General features: G+C 47.0%; 1 long non-coding RNA gene across 1 annotated transcript in view; it reads right to left on the bottom strand.

Moving 5' to 3' along the window:
- The window catches only part of LOC147102400 (uncharacterized), a 31354-nt gene extending 17821 nt beyond the window's left edge, over nt 1-13533 (bottom strand). The window contains exons 1-2 of the long non-coding RNA XR_015073251.1: nt 12663-13533; nt 12309-12517 (exon numbers count right to left, since the gene is read on the bottom strand). This is a non-coding gene — a long non-coding RNA (uncharacterized LOC147102400). The remainder of the gene's footprint in view (nt 1-12308; nt 12518-12662) is intronic.
- Nucleotides 13534-13889: the final 356 nt, after the last annotated feature.

Raw genomic sequence — 13889 nt, 5'->3', positions numbered from 1 at the left:
GCAGCTCAGACTCTGAGCCGGAAGACGATAAGTCCAGCCCACGTATGAAAAACAAGGTTAACATGAACTCACTGACTAAGGTTGGAAAAACGATGGCGTGCATAGACAGAGAATTCTGAGTCTGTTCAAGTTACAGACATATGCATTACGGAGGAACACCGGGCTCGAACTCAACGTTATTTCAAAGTACGACAGCAATTAGAACAATTAAGTTACCGTCTCGTACAAGAGATGAAAACAATGAAAAAGTTCTATGACACCGAATGGGAGAGTCTGGAAAGACAACAGAACCTGCTGGCTCAAGCAGAGAGCGACCATAGAGCCATCGTGACCAATTACCGATCACATCTCCCTTATGATGTTCAGGAGTTAGAATATTTGCATGATCTAGAGATACAGCATAAAGGCAAACCACGCTACACTGAGGATTTTGTTCTGCAATTGGAGACGGAGCTAGTGCAGGCAAGGTTAAGAGAAGCTGAATCGCAGTGTGCACTTAAAGAGATGCAGAAAAAAATCTTGGACATGGAAAAGAGAAACGCTTCTTTACCTGATGTGAATAATGTGGCCATGTTGCAAGAGGAGCTTATAGGGGCGAAACTAAAAGAAGCTAAGCAAAGGATGTTGGAACTTGAAACACAGAACCAAATCAGCAGTAACCAGCTATGTCGAGCAGAGAAGGAGTGCTATGGTCTACATGAGAGGGTGCAATATCTCTCAGCCCAGAATAAGGGTCTACTCACTCAGTTAAATGAAAGTAAACGGAAAATGGCTGAGATAGACTGCAAGAATAAAGAAGATTTGATGGCAGTGAGACTTCAAGAGGCAGATAGCATAGCAGCCTTGGCTGAACTCCAACAGGAAATTGCGAAAGAAGCAAATGAAGAGGAATCTTCAGGAAGCCAGGATTTTATTCCAGTTCTTCTCTACGACTCCTTACAAGCAGAGTGTGAGAAGTTGAAAGAACAGTATGAACAGGCCCAGGCTACAATTCTGGAGGGGATTAACTCGGCAACCTCCGAAAAGCTAGTTTCAGTAGAAGCATATGAACAACTAAAGGTTGAACATGAGCAAGAAGTCCAAAGGCTGCAGGAAATTCTTGATGAGCTCAAGGCCAAGACAGACTCATCGGTAGAAGTTCCATCCATAGATGAGAATTTAGAGGTGAAAGACATGGCAGAACATGAAAGACAAGATGTCCAAGAACTCATAAAAATATTGAAGGAAACCCAAGTCAAATATGAGGCGGCAATGACCGAGGTTCAACGACTTGAAGAACAAATTCAACTGGGAATCCTTTCAGTGGAAGGAAAGGAAACTGTAAGAAACACAGAGACTGTAAGAATGGGCCCTGAACATGAGCTAGGGAGCATCAAGGCGCAACTTCTTCGAGCGCTTGAAACCAAAGTACAAGAGGAAAGGAAGGTGAAAGCATTGGAGGGAAAGGTGGATGAAATGGAGAAGACTCTGATCCACAGAGTCCCCGTGGAAGAGTTAACGGTCAGCCAACTCCTTCACATGCTGAGAGACAAGACTCCACAATGGGAACACGAGCTTCAATCTTCAAAGGGAAGGAATTCGGAGCTCCCAAAAGTTACGGAAATAACTGAGGTGGCAACACAGATTTTGTATTACAGTTTACTCTATGAAGAGTTCGTTGAATCACGTCAATGTGAACAGAAGAATGTTGAAACAGCTGCTTCAGTAGAAGGATTAAATAGCCTGATAACGCAATCCCCGATGGAAGGGAAGGTATTGAACTCACAAATGAGGTCAGTAGTGAAGGAATGGCAGACAACCCAGGAAGAGCGGGATGAATATGAATGTTTGAAGAAGTCTTTTCAAGAAAGATGGTTAGGGAAGGAACCACCGTCGGCTAACGTCCAGATGGATAAGAAGGAAGTAGAAGGGCCGCTCACTGGCCTAACTCAGGACGACCCTGAATATTACCATGACCTGTTGAGTGACACTGAATATTACGAGGATCTGGTCTGCTCAGTTTGTGATGAAAACTCCCAAAGTGCTGAAATCCGGATGAAGCACTTAAGGTCTAAGGAACATAGAGAGTTGGTGGCGCTACAGCTGGCAGCCGAGAAAGGAGCTCCGAGAGTTTCAAAAAGGCAGAAAAGAAAAAGAAGCAGAAGATAATAACCGTCTAAAATATTATCACTTCTACCATCTCAGGCGGGACACTACGAAAGGAGCTAAATTAGTTGAAAAACCGGAAATTATCAAGACAGCCAGTTGGTTGTAAAAGTCCGCACTGCTGGTTCAACAGGACGAAAGTTCAAGCTGTTACGTCAAGAAAAAGGCTATGGAGGAGTCACGCTAGCCATGTGAACTGGCTACACCAAAGAGATGCTGTTCGGAACGAGTCAAGATCAGAGACTGAATCTATGAACTGTTCCCACCGAGATTATATCTGTAAATTGTTTTATATGAAGTTGAAGATATGTATGTTTAACGGGGACTCTAAGTAATAAGCTAAAAAGGGAGGATTGTAGTGTATGTACCCGTCTACCTTTAAGGGAACTATTGAATGTAACTGTTCACCTTTAAGGGAACTACTTTAGGTGTGGCACTATTTGTTTGGCTTCTGTATACTGTAATACCGACAGTGACCACACCAGTATATAAAAGTGTTGTGGCAGGATAACTGGGGCAGATTCGCCCTGACCTCTGAATAGTAAAGACCTGTTTGTTTGTTACTCCTGAAGTCTGTGTCGTTATTAACTGTACAACCCACAGACTTTACAGTCGCTGGGTCAAAATCCTGGCACTCCCTCCCTAACCGCACTGTGCGGTTCAGGAAGGCGGCTCACCACCACCTTCTCAAGGGCAATTAGGGATGAGCAATAAAGGCTGGCCTTGCCAGCGACGCCCACAGCCCATAAAAAGAAGATAAGTCACCAGGACCAGATGGGATGCATCCTAGGATGCTGAGGGAAGTGAAGTTAGAAGTCACGGAGGTACTGACCATAATCTTCCAATCCTCCTTAGAAACGGGGGTGGTGCCAGAGGACTGGAGAATTGCAAATGTTACACACTTGTTCAAAAAAGGGTGTAAAGATAAACCCAGCAACTACAGGCCAGTCAGTTTAACCTTGGTAGTGGGGAAGCTTTTAGAAACAATAATCAGGGACAAAATTAAACAGTCACTTGGACAAGTGTGAAATAATTAAGGAAAGCCAGCATGGATTTTTTAAAGACAAGTCATGTTTAACCAACTTGATCGAGTTTTTTGATGAGGTAACAGAGAGGGTTGATGAGGGCAATGCAGTTGACGTGGTGTACATGGATTTCCAAAAGGCGTTTGACAAAGTACCACATAACAGGCTTGCCAGCAAAGTTGAAGCCCATGGAATAAAAGAGACAGTGGCAGCATGGATACGAAATTGGCTAAGTGACAGGAAACAGAGAGTATTGGTGAACGGTTGTTTTTCGGACTGGAGGAAGGTATACAGTGGTGTTCCCCAGGGGTCGGTACTAGGACCACTGCTTTTCTTGATATATATTAATGACTTGGACTTGAGTGTACAGGGCACAATTTCAAAATTTGTAGATGACACAAAACTTGGAAATATAGTGAACAGTGAGGAGGATAGTGATAGACTTCAAGAAGACATGGACAGGTTGGTGGAATGGGCAGACACATGGCAGATGAAATTTAACGCAGAAAAGTGCGAAGTGATACATTTTGGTAGAAAGAATGAAGAGAGGAAATACAAACTAAAGGGTACAATCCTAAAGGGGGTGCATGAAGAGAGAGACCTGGGGGTATATGTGCACAAATCGTTGAAGGTGGCAGGGCAGGTTGAGAAAGCAGTTAAAAAAACTTACGGGATCCTGGGCTTCATAAATAGAGGCATAGAGTACAAAAGTGTGGAAATTATGATGAACCTTTATAAAACACTGGTTCAGTCCCAACTGGAGTATTGTGTCCAATTCTGGGCAGCGCACCTTAGGAAGGATGTGAAGGCCTTAGAGAGGGTGCAGCAAAGATTTACCAGAATGGTTCCAGGGATGAGGGACTTCAGTTACATGGATAGGCTGGAGAAGCTGGGTTGTTCTCCTTAGAGCAGAGAAGATTGAGAGGAGATTTGATCGAGGTGTTCAAAATCATGAGGGGTCTGGACAGAGTAGAGAGAAACTGGTCCCATTGGCGGAAGAGTCGAGAACCAGAGGACACAGATTTAAGGTGATTGGCAGAAGAACCAAAGGCGACATGAGGGAAACCTTTTTATACAGCGAGTGGTTAGGATCTGGAATACACTGCCTGAAAGAGTGGTGGAAGCAGATTCAATCACAGCTTTCAAAAAGTAATTGTTGGATAAGTACCTGAAGGAAAAGAATTTGCAGGGCTATGGGGAAAGGGCGGGGGAGTGGGACTAGCTGAAGTTTTCTTGCAGAGAGCCGGCACAGGCTCGACGGGCCAAATGGCCTTCTTCCGTGCTGTAACCATTCTATGACATGGGCAGAAACGTTAAAAGTCACAATCAAATGAACCTTTATAAAACACTGGTTTGGCCTCAACTGGATAATTATGTCCAATTCTGGGCACTGCACCTTAGGAAGGATGTGAAGGCCTTAGAGAGGGTGCAGAAAAGGTTTACCAGAATGGTTCCAGGGATGAGGAACTTCAGTTACATGGAGAGACTGGAGAAGCTGGGGTTGTTCTCCTTAGAGCAGAGAAGATTGAGAGGAGATTTGATAGAGGTGTTCAAAATCATGAGGGGTCTAGACAGAGTAGATAGAGAGAAACTGTTCCCATTGGCGGAAGGGTCGAGAACCAGAGGACACAGATTTAAGGTGATTGGCAAAAGAATCCAAGGCGACATGAGGAAAAACATTTTTACGCAGCGAGTGGCTAGGATCTGGAATGCACTGCCTGAAAGAGTGGTGGAGGATTCAATCACGGCTTTCATAAGGGAGTTGGATAAGTACCTGATGAAAAAAAATTTGCAGGGCTACGGGGAAAGGGCGGGGGACTAGCTGAAGTGCTCTTAGAGAGCTGGCACAGGCTCGATGGGCCGAATGGCCTCCTTCTGTGCTGTAACCATTCTATGAGTGTACATGTGCGCGCATACATGAGTGTATGTGGGTGTTCATGTGTATATATTTTGAATGGACCGCACAGTTCCTTAAAGGGACCGCAGAGCCCCCCAACAAACATTACAGGAACATTGCTCTGCGCTCCTCCAATTTTTGCCCCTTGCGCATCCCTGATTTTAATTGCACCACCATTGGCAGCTGTGCCTTCAAGGTTGAGAGCGATAGATTTTTGGACTCTAGGGATATGGGGACCGGGCGGGAAACGAGTTGAGGTTGAAGATCAGCCATGATCTTATTGAATGGCGGAGCAGGCTCGAGGGGCCGCATGGCCAACCCCTGCTCCTGATTCCTGTGTTCATGCATGTATTTGCGTGTATGTGGTGTCCCCATGCATAAGAACATAAGTAGGAGTAGGCCATACGGCCCCTCGGGCCTGCTCCGCCATTCAATAGGATCATGGCTGATCCGAATCTCGACTCACATCCACTTCCCTGCCCGCTCCCCATAACCCCTAATTCCCTTATCTGCTAGGAAACTGTATCTCCATTTTAAATGTATTTAATGTTGCAGCTTCCACAGCTCGCTGGGGTAGCAAATTCCATAGATTTACTACCCTCCGAGTGAAGAAGTTTCTCCTCATCTCAGTTTTGAAAGGGCAGCCCCTTATTCCAAGATTATGCCCCCTAGTTCTAGTCTCACCCATCAGTGGAAACATCCTCACCGCATCCACCCGATCAAACCCCCTCACAATCTTATATGTTTCGATAAGATCGCCTCTCATTCTTCTGAATTCCAATGAGTAGAGGCCCAACCTACTCAACCTTTCCTCATAAGTCAACCCCCTCGTCTCCGGAATCAACCGAGTGAACCTTCTCTGAACTGCCTCGAGAGCAAGTACAGGTAGACTATCCTTTATCCGAACTTCCGAAAACCGAAACCCTCTAAAAACCGAAAGTTTTTTCGTTCAGCGTAAGTCATGCGCACGACACGACCAGAGTGGCGCACGACTTACGCCGAGCAGGGCAGAGGGTCACTGAGTTCCCTCCTGGGTAGGAGATTGCAGGCCGAGCCGGGCAGTGTGAAGGAGGTATACCGGGAGAGTGAACCCAACAATACAGTGGCCCGTCCGATAGCTGCAGCGGCCTGTCCGATATTCTTTTCTCCCCTCCCGACCCCCGCCCTTTCGGATAAGGGATAGTGTATCCTTTATCCGCACTTCCGAAAACCGAAATCCTCTGAAAACCGAAAGTTTTTTCATTCAGCGTAAGTCGTGCGCACGACGCCGACCCCCACCCCCGCCGACCCCCCCGCTGACGCCGCCCCCCGCCACGCCGACCCCCACCCCCCGCCGGCCCCGACCCCCGCCGACCCCCACCCCCGACAAATTTCCCAGTCTTATAAAATACCTTCTGAAATCCGAAATTTTCCGAAAACCGAAACACGGCTGGTCCCGAGGTTTTCGGATAAAGGATAGTCTGCCTGTAGATCTTTTCTTAAATATGGAAACCAAAACTGCACGCAGTATTCCAGGTGTGGCCTCACCAATACCCTGTATAACTGAAGCAAGACTTCCCTGTTTTTATACTCCATCCCCCTTGCAATAAAAGTCAAGATTCCACTGGCCTTCCTGATCACCTGCTGCAGTTGTTCAAGTGTTGCTACCTCGCTCTGTGAAGCAGGCCTCCTGCTCCTGACTGCTGCTGGACAATGGGCTCAGTTATGATTTCCACGATCCTGACGCACATTGTCTAGGCTTCGAACCCTGACACCTACTGCTTCAGAGGAGGGAATGGCACCAACTAAGCCAAAGGCTCACTTTATTCGTTCTGGTGATATCCTGACATGAGGTAGACTCTACCCTGGCACTGTGGCACTGTACCCTGGCACTGTACCTTGGCATGGTAGCACTGTACCCTGGCACTCTACCCTGGCACGGTGACACTGTACCCACCCTGGCACTGTACCCTGGCACAGTAGCGCTCTACCCTGGCATTAGTTAGCACCTTCAGTGGGGAAAGTAAAAGACTACTTAAATCAGTGACTCAACAGGAGTGAAACTATTCCACCTGACTGGACTCACATCCCCTTCTCTGGATTCTAACACATGCACTGGCCTGAGATCCTGAGATTTCCCAAACAGTTGCTGATCCTAGCTGCGCTGTCACAGGGGTGGGAAATATAGAGGGGGAGGGGGGCAAGGAAGCAGGGGGAATTGCGCGCACAGGTGGAAGAGAAAACCGAGGGAATGAACTCCAGTGATGGGCACCCTCCTGCGATTGTACACAAGTGGTATTGGCAGCGAGATCCGCCACCTGCCTTTATCCCACTGACACTGTTTTAGGCAATTAGGGAACTATCGTTTACATATGAATAAATATTAAACCGGAAACTCGTCAGACTGGAGGGAGAATCAGCCTCCACAAGGACAAGGCAGAGCCTCTCTACATGTGCTGTAATAGAACATTCGTTCAATACAACTCTCCGAGTTGCTCAGGTTCACCACAGGCAGCCCAATTGAATCCGGATAAACCTACAACTCATTTATTGTAATTCCCCGAGCTTCACTGAATCCTGTATTTCCGTCCAATAAATCCAGACATATTCCCCGAGACAACTTTAACCAACTTTGACCTTGATATGGAAGAGCTAAAGGAGTTGGGTGTGTATTCCTTTCACAGATTGTTGGGGGCGGGGTGGGGGAGAGTTGTTAACACTGCAATGCATATTATAGAATCCTAGAATGATACAGCAAAGGAGGTCATTCGATCCATCGTGCCTATGCCGGCCCGTTCACCCATCACCCCCTGTGCTCGCTGACCTACATTGGCTCCCGGTCAGGCAACACCTCGATTGTAAAATTCTCATTCTTGTTTTCAAATCCCTCCATGGCCTCGCCCTTCCCTATCTCTGTAATCTCTTCCAGCCCTACAACTCCCCCCCCCCCCCCGAGAACTCTGCGCCCCTCCAATTCTGGCCTCTTGCACATCCCCGGTTTTCATCGCTCCACCATTGGCGGCCGTGCCTTCAGCTGCCTGGGCCCTAAGCTCTGGAATTCCCTCCCTAAACCTCTCCGCCTCTCCCTCCTCCTTTAAGATGCTCCTTAAAACCTTCCTCTTTAACCAAGCTTTTATTCATCACAGTTTCAGCTGTGGCTCAGTGGGCAGCACTCTCGCCTCCAGGTCAGAAGGTTTGTGGGCTTCAAGTCCCCACTCCAGACACTCGAGCACAAAAATCAAGGCTGACACTCCAGTGCAGTGCTGAGGGAGTGCTGCACTGTCGGAGGTGCCGTCTTTATCGGTTTAAACCGAGGCCCAGCCTTCCCTCTCAGGTGGACATAAAAGATTCCACGGCAATATTTGGAAGAAGAACAGGGGAGTTCTTCCTGCCGTCCTGGCCAATGTTCATCCCTCAATCAACATCACATCGCTGTTTGTGGGAGCTTGCTGTGCACAAATTGGCTGCTGCATTTCCCTACATTACAACAGTGACTACACTTCAAAAAAAAATGTACTTCATTGGCTGTAAAGTGCTTTGGGTTTCCAGTGGTTGTGAAAGTCTTTATATAAATGCAAGTCTTTCTTTTTCAGAGGGAGAGGAAACTGAAATAAAGGCTAGAGATGGAGCGAATTGCAGACATATTCATTCTACGGTAGTATTTTACTTCCTAATGGGGTTTAAGAGCCTCCGCCATCAAGCCCTTCCTGCTCCTCCTTCCCTTGATCTTGTATTTCCCTCATCTCTTCCCCCCAATTCCTGCTCAGCGACCTGTGTGAAGCATCTCGGGGTCACTCCTCTATGTTACAGGCCCTATATTAGTGTAAGCACTGTTACAATTAAAAGGTAAACTCTCCTCAGCCTGCCCAGTAACAGATGCTTCCTCCCATTCCCTTCTGCGGGGCTGAGGGATTCGGATAACGGAGCTGCACACAGCAAACTCCAGAGCTTAAGCTCGGCTGCATCACTGATATTTTATGTTCAGATCAGCAATTCTGGAGACAGCTCGCATTTAACAAAGCAAACGCAGTTCATGTACCTCGAGCAATTTACTCACTCACGTGCGCCGACAGGATCTAAATTTAAATACTGTACAATAAGCGCAAAATAAGATGTCTTACAGAAAGCTAGCAGAGTGCGAAAGTCAGTCAGACAACATCAAACAAAGCTAATAGGGGAAGGCATTTTATTCTTGTATTATTCAACACAGGGCATATTCAAGCTGGGGTTGTTCTCCTTAGAGCAGAGAAGGCTAAGAGGAGATTGGTTAGAGGTGTTTAAAATTACGAACATAAGAAATAGGAGCAGGAGTCGGCCATTTGGCCCCTCGAGCCTGCTCCGCCATTCAATGAGATCATGGCTGATCTTCTACCTCATCTCCACTTTCCTGCACTATCCCCATATTCCTTGATTCCCTTAATATTCAACAAAGCATTTAGATAAAGAAAAAAAGACTTGCATTTCTATAGCGCCTTTCACGACCACCGGACGTCTCAAAGCACTTTACAGCCAATGAAGTACTTTTTGAAGTGTAGTCACTGTTGTAATGTGGGAAGCGTGGCAGCCAATTTGCGCACAGCAAGCTCCCACAAACAGCAATGTGATAATGACCAAATAATCTGCTTTTGTTATGTTGATTGAGGGATAAATACCCAGGACACCAGAGAGAACTCCCCTGCTCTTCTTCAAAATAGTGGCCGTGGGATCTTTTACATCCACCTGAGGGAGCAGACGGGGCCTCGGTTTAACGTCTCACCCGAAAGACGGCACCTCTGACAGTGCAGCACTCCCTCAGCACTGCACTGAACCCACAACCTTCTGACTCAGAGGCGAGTGCGACCCACTGAGCCATGGCTGACACTGCCCAATCGATTAAATAAAGAGAAACTGTTTCCAATGGCTGAAGGGTCGATAACCAGAGGGCACAGATTGAAGGGTCGATAACCAGAGGGCACAGATTGAAGGGTCGATAACCAGAGGGCACAGATTGAAGGTGATTGGCAAAAGAACCAGAGGCGACAGGAGGAAAAACTTATTTTTGCAACGAGTGGTTAGGATATGGAATGCACTGCCTGATAGGGTGGGGGATACAGATTCAATAGCCGCCTTCAAAAGGGAATTGGATAAATACTTGAAGGAGAAACAATTGCAGGGATATGGGGAAAGAGCGGGGGGAGTGAGACTGACTGGATCGCTCTTCGAAAGAGACTCGATGGCCAAATAGCCTCCTTCTGTGCTGTGCCATTCTCTGATTACCATTATTAAGATGCCTGGACCAGTTCCGTGTACAGGAGTGGTCGGGGCATGATTTAACTCGCAGCCGCTCACGTGCTGGGCTGTGGGTCGTGCTTGTTTGCCGTCACTCTTGCACTAATTGTGTATAAATGAAATAAATGAATGCAACCTTCTTCTGTGACCTAATTAAATGCAGTGTTTGCAGCGAATCCGAAGATCCTATTAATCTTTAATCGCCAGGAGTGAGCTCCTGGGCAGCAGAAATCCTACAGATCTATTGATTATCTTGGCTTAAATTAATTAACGTGATTGTAGCTCACCATAATGTGTCAGCTTTACAAACCCTGGGCAGCCTTCCTGCTTAATTATGAAGTTTCACGGCTTCAGTGGTGACTTGTGTTTTCACAACTCGAAGCCGGTCTTTATTCATGGAGGAACGCAATTTGCTGAAACACAATTAACTCTTTTAGTGCTTGATGGCATTTTTCAGGGCATCGAATCCAACCCTACGAGGCAACTGCAGCACTAACTGTGGCTCTCTGTTTCCCTCATTCCTCGCGTCCCCACGCCCATCCCCTCCTGAAGGCACCAACTTATCATTGAAATCGCAGCTCAGGAGAAAAGACTTGCATTTAAATAGCACCTTTCATGACCACAGGGCGTCCCAAAGTGTTTCACAGCCAGTGAAGTGTAGTCACTGGAAATGCGGCATCCAATCTGCGCACAGCAAGTGCCCACAAACAGCAACGTGATAATGACCAGATAATCTGTTTTAGTGATTGACGTAAGAAAACTACTAGGCACTTGGTCTGAGTATTAAACAAAGCTTTAATCAACTGTTTGGAGATCTAGTTATGTCCTTCACTAGTTCCCGTTAAAGAATGTCCTGAGCAAGCTGGGCCCATGCACGAGTATTTATACTCTCCCTGGACAGCGCCACCAGCAGGCCGCCCAGTATTATTTCATGAGTCATTTCCACATAAATGACAAGATTCATGTCAGTGATGTTGATTGAGGGATAAATACTGGCCAGGGCACCGGGGAGAACCCCCCTGCTCTTCTTCGAAATAGTGCCATAGGACTTTTTTACATCCACCTGAGAGAGCAGACGGGGCCTCGGTTTAACATCTCATCCGAAAGAAAGAGACCATTTGGCCCATGATTCCCTGTGCTGGTGCCAGCTCTTTCATTGAAGCCATGTACTCTGATCCCATTTCCTATATCATCTGCAACAACAAATAGCATTCAAAAACCTATCGATCTCTGTCTTGAATATACTCAACGACTGAGCCTCCACAGCCTTCTGTGGTAGAGAAGTCCAAAGATTCACCACCCTCGGAGTGATGAATTTTCTCATCTCAGTCCTAAATGACCGACCCCTTTTTCTGAGACTGTGACCCCCATGACTTTTCCTGCTCGTCATTTTCGTACGGTCATATGTTTAACGGAGAAAAATCATGCCGATGCGCTTCAAAGTACAGGTGTGAATTCCGACCCATCACTCCGTTCCACAAACGGTAAACCCACGGGGTGGGAACGCGCGATGTTGCGACATGTGCTCCTGGGACGGGACAGGGAGCCGCCCACAGGGCTGACTTTGCTTAAGTCTCACAACTGCTGCATGACCACTCGCGTCTGGCACCAGACGGTGGGCCAGCGCCTGTGGAGCGGTGTCCCAGCTAAAGTGTATCAAGTGTCGCTTGAGTAGCGAAGAGTAAGGGGTTAAATAATTGAGGTGTTTAAGATGAATAAAGGATTTGATAGGGTCAATAGAGAGAAACTATTTCCTCTGGTGAAGGGGGGGGGGCGGGGGAGTCCAGAACAAGGGGGGATGCATTAAAATGAGAGCTAGGCCATTCAAGGGTGATGTCAGGAAGCACTTCTTCACTCAAAGGGCAGTGGAAATCTGGAACTCTCTCCCCTGCCAAAAGGCCTTCGAGGCTGAGGGGGGGCAATAGAAAATTTCAAAACTGAGATTGATAGATTTTTGTCAGGCAAGGGTATTAAAGAAACAAAGAAAGACATACTTGCATTTCTATAGCACCTTTCACGACCTCAGGACTTCCCAAAGCCAATGAAGTACTTCAGAAGTGTAGTCACTGTTGCATTGTAGGTTTAAGGGTAACGGAACCAAGGCGGGTAGATGGAGTTAAGATACAGATCATCCATGATCTAAGTGAATGGCTTGAAGGGCTGAATGGCCTCCTGCTGGTCCTATGTTTCCAAAAGTCATCACCTTCAGGAGAGGAGGAGAGAAAATCAGAGGGCAGAGAAAAGAGCGATAGTATTTCTAGATTGAACTTTGGGGGGGGGGGGGGGGATGGGGTGCAGTACAGTCGGTGGTGGTGGGGGAATGTAATTCTGATTTTTCTTTTACTTACGAGGATTAAAATCCTCCCTCAGTACTCTTGAAGATTAATGTCATGGTAACGGTTCTACACAGATTGAACTGTCACGCACAATGCTGACATCACCTTCGCCCGCAGTCACCTCTGTGGCTCCTTTAGTTGTACATTTCGGCAGAAATTGTGCAGCTTTGCAGAGTTAAAACTGTTCATTCGTCACGGGATACCCTGCTGTCCTCACACAGCTTTCGTCTGCCGTTTCCCCCGACCCTGAGAAGCTGCGCTATCCCGTTACATAACTCCTGCTGACGTTCTTTGATGTGTATTGTGCTTTTCTTCCTTCATCGAGTTGGAGCCCGGCCTCGCGAAGGCGGCGAGACTCGCTAGGGGGTTGTGTTTCAGGGGCGTCGGCAATCCTCTGACCTGTCGCCCAGGAGGTACGGCTGATTTTTACTCGCACTCCGCCTGTCGTAAGCGGGACGGTGGCGGACGGCCATCTTACCGCCCTTTTTATGTTGGTGCTCTGGCTACCACCATCTTGGGTGCGGCCTTGGGTACAGGCTGCGCGCTCAAAGGTAGCTGCAGGTTGGACTCTTTCTGTTCGAAATTTATAGGCGGGTAAGAGTTCCTCCAGTATCTCCCCTTTCCTGATCCTTCCGCACTATCAGAGACACGGGTGTGAAGCCTGTCTCAAGGCCGCTCCGAACCAGTTGCCGCAAAGTGAGGGGGACGGGTTTGAGCCAGATTAGGCTGGGGATGGTTACAAGGTCACATGGATGAGGAAGGGAAGTGTTGGTCTGGAGAGTAAGAAGCTGCTGGCATATGGTAGAAACAGTTACAGGAATACATCAGAACTCAACATCAGCAATAACCAAATTTTAATTTGACTTGTTAACATTTATTTAAAGTTCTATTAGTTACAGCTTATTTGTTTATTTTTTGATTGGTGCTACCAAAAGAGGAACATCAGCAAACAGAAATCAGAATCTAAATTTGCACATGGAAATTACCCTACTTAATATTACTAATAACCTCCTACTTACCCTCTTCAGTGAATTCATTACAGGAGGCCTCACTGCCCCTGGCTGCCATGTCTTTCGTTACAACCAAATGAAAAAGAACAAAAGAAAGACTTCCACAGTGTCAGCTGTGGCTCATGTTGAATCCGTGATTCTTACAGTATGGTGTTTTCCAATAACCAGATGGAGGCTGTGAATTAACAACCAACAAGTGTTTACTGGAGGAGGGTAGTCTAAAGACTAA

Source organism: Somniosus microcephalus, chromosome 22, assembly GCF_052327205.1.
Source record: "Somniosus microcephalus isolate GS21.2 chromosome 22, FLI_Smic_1.0, whole genome shotgun sequence".
NCBI classification, from domain to species: domain Eukaryota; kingdom Metazoa; phylum Chordata; class Chondrichthyes; order Squaliformes; family Somniosidae; genus Somniosus; species Somniosus microcephalus.
This window is presented reverse-complemented; position numbering and strand designations above follow the sequence as displayed.